At 23.1% G+C, this 5,110-nt stretch overlaps 1 long non-coding RNA gene across 1 annotated transcript in view; it reads left to right on the top strand.

Annotated features, from left to right (window-relative positions):
• LOC105142569 (uncharacterized) overlaps nucleotides 1-5,110 on the top strand; it is a 12,482-nt gene that overhangs the window by 1,006 nt on the left and 6,366 nt on the right. The gene's annotated exons all lie outside the window — the stretch shown is intronic.

The raw sequence follows: 5,110 nt of genomic DNA, 5'->3' as shown, positions 1-5,110 counted from the left end.
TATATATATATATATATATATATATATTATGTTTTTATGGTTTTGTTTTGCTTTTTATAAAAATTTTTATTTAATTTAGTTTGTTAATGAATCCCGAGTTTAATGGGTTAACCTGATTTGACAAATTAACTCAGAATTTTATTTTTTTAATTAATTTTTTTCATTTAATTTAGTTTGTTAATATTAAATTTCTTTCTATTTAATTATCCAACTTTCATGACACGTATTCCAAGCTTGACAAGTTAACCCAGTTAATTATGGGTTAACCTGTTAAATTTGTTTTTATATTTAATTATCAAACTTTCATGACGTGAATCTAAGGTTTGAAGGATTAATCTGATTTGAAGTGTTAACCCAATTAATTCAGATTTTTTTTTCTTTTTCTTTATTAATTTTTTCCTTCCTTTTGTTTTTTTAATTAATTAATTTAACTATCACACTTTTATGACACGACTTTGCAACCAGAGCCACATCCAAGGCTTTTGGGTCCAGTGTTGCAACCAAATTCACTTAAACTTGAGTCATGTAAGTTTAATATTATTATAAATATTATAAATATTACTCTTGGGTCAAACGTTGCAGTTAAACCAAAGGCTTTTGGATATATCTTTGTAGAAATACATAACACTTTTATTATAATTATTATTATTATATTATATTATATTATATAACTGTCTTTTTCTTCTTCTTTTTTGTTTTTTTCAATGAATTTTTTTGTTTGATTTAGTTTACTAATGTTAAATTTTATTTATTTAGCTATTAGATTTTCATAATACGGATCCCGGGTTTAATGGGTTAACCTGATTTGACAAGTTAACCCGGATTTTTTTAATTAATTTTTTTCATTTAGTTTAGTTTGTTAATGTTAAATTTTTTTCTATTTAATTATCAGATTTTCATGACATGTATCCTGAGTTAACTTAGTTTGATGGGTTAACCCAATTAATTCTGGGTAAACTCGTCAATTTTTTTCTATTTAGTTATCAAACTTTCATGGCGTAAATCCCATATTTTATGGGTTAACCTGGTTTGAAGGGTTAACCCAATTAATTCAATTTTTTTCTTTTTCTTTATTAGTTTTTTTTTCTGTTGTTTTTTTCTTTTTAATTAATCTATTTCATTATCATATTTTTATAACACGACCTTATAGCCAGACTCACATTCAATATTCTTGGGTCCGGTGTTGCAGTCAGACTTACTTAAACTTGGATCATGCAAGTTTAATGTTATTATTAATATTATAAATATTACTCTTAGGTCAGATGTTGCAACCAAATCCAAAACTTTTGGGTATAGCTTTACAGAAAAACCTAACACTTTTAAATCATATATTTTTTTTTATATTTTTTATACAAAAAAATAACCTGCGGCATCACGTGGGTCATGTAATTAGTTATTTATTATAGTTTGAGTGTGGTTGTTTATATTTTTAAGTGTATTTTAAAGAGTATTTTATTTGAAAAAAATATTAAATTAATATTGTTTTTAATGTTTTTTGAATAATTTTAATATGTTAATATTAAAAATAAAAAATATTTTTATATAATTTTAAATAAAAAGTAATTTTAAAAAGTACTTTCCTGCAATATCAAGCAACTAATAAATACTATCAGTTTAAAGATACTGCTATTCTTATTATATTTGTATTTTATCCTAGTAATTGTTTGATTATTATTTCTAAATAAAAAATAAAAATAAAAGGGACATGTTTTCTTATATTTTGTTTTGAAAGTATAAAAATTACTTAAAAATTACTTATATTTTATATCTCTATTTCTTTTTTAAACTAAACATATTTTTGTCTTTACTCTTTTTTTCCAAGACAATAACTAAATATTACAATAATAAAAATTTAGATATTCATCAAGGATTCATTACTAGAAAACTATTTATTATTCAACAAAAAACAAAAAACAAAGTAATATATACATTAAATGATAAGATATATATGTATGTGTGTGTTATATTAATATAGGGGTATTGTTGATCGATTGATAATTGATTATTTAATTAATATGCTATTTGTCTTTTGTTTTGTTCTTCTAATAAAAAAGAAATAATAATTAGAAACTGAATTTAAGTGAAATATATATCGCAACCTCATAAATCAAAGTGAATGTGGGGTTTTAAACTTAACTTTAAATATTAAAAGTACAAAAAAGAATATATGTAATATGCATGAACGTCTTAGCCCAATCTGATATATTAAACATGCTTAGATCTAAAAAAATTTGAATAAATCAAGTATATATTTTTTAAAAATATCAAAAGTTAGGTTAGATATAATTATAGATCAAAACCAATCCACTATATTCATGAACAAACATAATTAAAATCAAGTAAAAATAGTTGATTGTTCATATTTATAATGATAAAATTTACAGTAATACCATCAAATACGATGATGGAAAGGTTAAAATTCATGTTTTTTTTTTAATTATTTATCAAAATTAACTTCTAAACTATATATGAACCCAGAATAACCTATATACATAGGAGATTAATCAAAGATTATTATAATAATATGGTATCATTGCTCTATAATTATAAGGATTGTTTTGCTTGAGATTATAATGAGATTCTTGGGCTAGACATAAATTGATCAAACATCCATTATTAATCAAGTTTAGGTTTAAGACATAAAGCAATCTCTTTTGAGAATGACTTTATATATGATTTATCATGTGAAAAAGGAAATAAAATGAATGATAGAGGATTGATTCATTAAGCCAACTAGATATGCTGAGTAGATTTCTAATACTATGCTAATACTAAAAAAAATGGAAAACTAAGAGATTGTTTATATTTTACAAATCTTAATTTTACAACATCAAATAATAAATATCCAATGTCAATGACTAATATATCAATCGATTCAATAGCAAAGAATGACATCCTTAGCTTTAAGAATATCGCTTTTAGATGTCCTGACTCATTTAAAATATATAAGTAGGTAGTGATGTCATTTGTCCTTAATATTATTAGTGTTACTCGTAAAAAGCTATGATTTTGATTTTTTATAACATAATTAATCATAAGATAGAGGTTGATAATATTATGATGAATAAAAATAAGAATCTAGTTATTTAGATAAGCTATATTATAACCTTGAGTGAATGTGAATGTATAATTTCAAGATAAAATTATAAAAATATGCCTTTTACATGCATGTATAGGGGTAAACAAAAACAAAGTAAAGGAAATTGTGAAAGCTTGATCTCAATGAATAAAAAGAAAATCGTAAAACTTTTTAGGCAAAATTAATTTTTTTAAAAGGTTCATATCAAACTTTTTAAGAAAGATTATATCATTTACTAAACTACCAAGATGGAATAACATATACAAGTTTTAATGGATTAATATCAAATTGCATTTCAAGAAATAAAAACTTATCTAACTAAACTTTTAGCATTGACCATACCAAAACCTATGAAGCTTTTAAGGCTATATATTTTAGTTGTACAAGGGTTGATTAGAAAAATGCTTGCATAGAAAAATAAAATTGGTTATGAATAAGTTATCAATTATCTTGATCATGTCTTTATAGAGGTTGAAAAATAAAATATTTTAATAAAAAAACTTTGTTTATCCTTATATTTTATTAGTGTAAAGTTATATTGGTACATACTAATAGTTGAACTATATATATTATAAAATAAATTTGATAAAATATATATTCTTTAAACCTTTCGACTCACAATCAAATTGGCAATTGAATATTAATATTGTTTGAACTTGATTTACATTGTATTCCTTAAAGAATAGTAAAATTCAAGCTTTGACTAATTTATTAATTGATCATCACTACCTTCATATCAATCATGAAATGGAACAAGATATGAATGTTATTATCCCAAGACTTGTTTCACAAATGTTAAATTTTAATGGATTAAAAATAAAAATAAAGCTTGTGCATAGGTATTAATAATTTCTCTAGAAGGACATAAAATAGTTTTATTATTTTATCTTGATTTTTCTTGTACTAATAATCAAATCGTGTATGAGACCTTAATTAAAATTTTAAAGATATTTATAGATTTAAAAGCTTAATTAACTAGAATAACAGGAGAATCATTACTCATTATAAAAATGTTAGCTAGTGAGTACAAGTGCGGATATCTTATACTAACTTTATACTATATGGTGAACAAACACCTTATTAATAAATTTTCTAATTTAATTATTCTTTTGTAAGAGGAAATAGTATATAAACCAATAACTTGGCTCAATATGGATCAAGATCTAAAATAATCATCGATGATCATGAAATCATTTATATAATGATTATTAATTGACCAGCATAGCTAATATATAATAAGAATGTAATGATGATAAGAAAAAGGTTTATATTATATGGTAAAAAAAAAAACACAAAAAAATAAGATAAAACTATGGAAAAACTTTTCTAGCAAGTAACAAGCAGAAAGTCTTGATATATCAAGTGGCATTGATCCATAAAATGATTAAGGAGAAGAAATCAAATCTTATGTGTAGGATCCTTCATGAAAAGTTTAAAAAGCAACCTAAACTTCAATACTAAACACACATTAAAAATCTAATTTCTTATAAATAAAAAATAAAATTAAAAATTAAAAAAAAATAATTAAATTACCATACAAATCAATAATGATTTATCTCTTCACCTAGAGTCCCTTTAAATTTTAATTTAAAAGATGTATCCCTTTAAATTTTAATTTAAAACATGTTTGGAATTATAGTATAAAATACTTTTCAAAATAATTTTTTTAATTTTATTTTTAAGATCAAAATTATAAAAAGAATATCAATTTAATATTTTTTAAAAATCAAATACTATTTTAAAAAATATCTATAAAAATATAAGCGGGAGTCTTCCATGCGCATCATCCATCTTGCTGTGATTCACATCTCTAATTTTTTTAACGCCCCATCAAAGGATGACCATAATGACCTCATCCCTGCAACCCACTTGGTACAGTGTCTGTGAAAATCACCAAGCACGTCCTCCATCAACAATCATCTTTTTTTTTGAAGAGTAGAGAATCATGAAGACATTCCAAACCAAACATATTCTATATTTCGAATTCTTAATAGTACAAAGAAATTGCCACCAAGGGCTTGCAAATGCTGG

This window comes from Populus euphratica, unplaced genomic scaffold (genome assembly GCF_000495115.2).
Source record: "Populus euphratica unplaced genomic scaffold, PopEup_1.0 scaffold242.1, whole genome shotgun sequence".
In the NCBI taxonomy this organism is placed as follows: domain Eukaryota; kingdom Viridiplantae; phylum Streptophyta; class Magnoliopsida; order Malpighiales; family Salicaceae; genus Populus; species Populus euphratica.
Note: the sequence above shows the minus strand (reverse complement) of the source record. Positions and strands in the feature narration are given on the sequence as shown.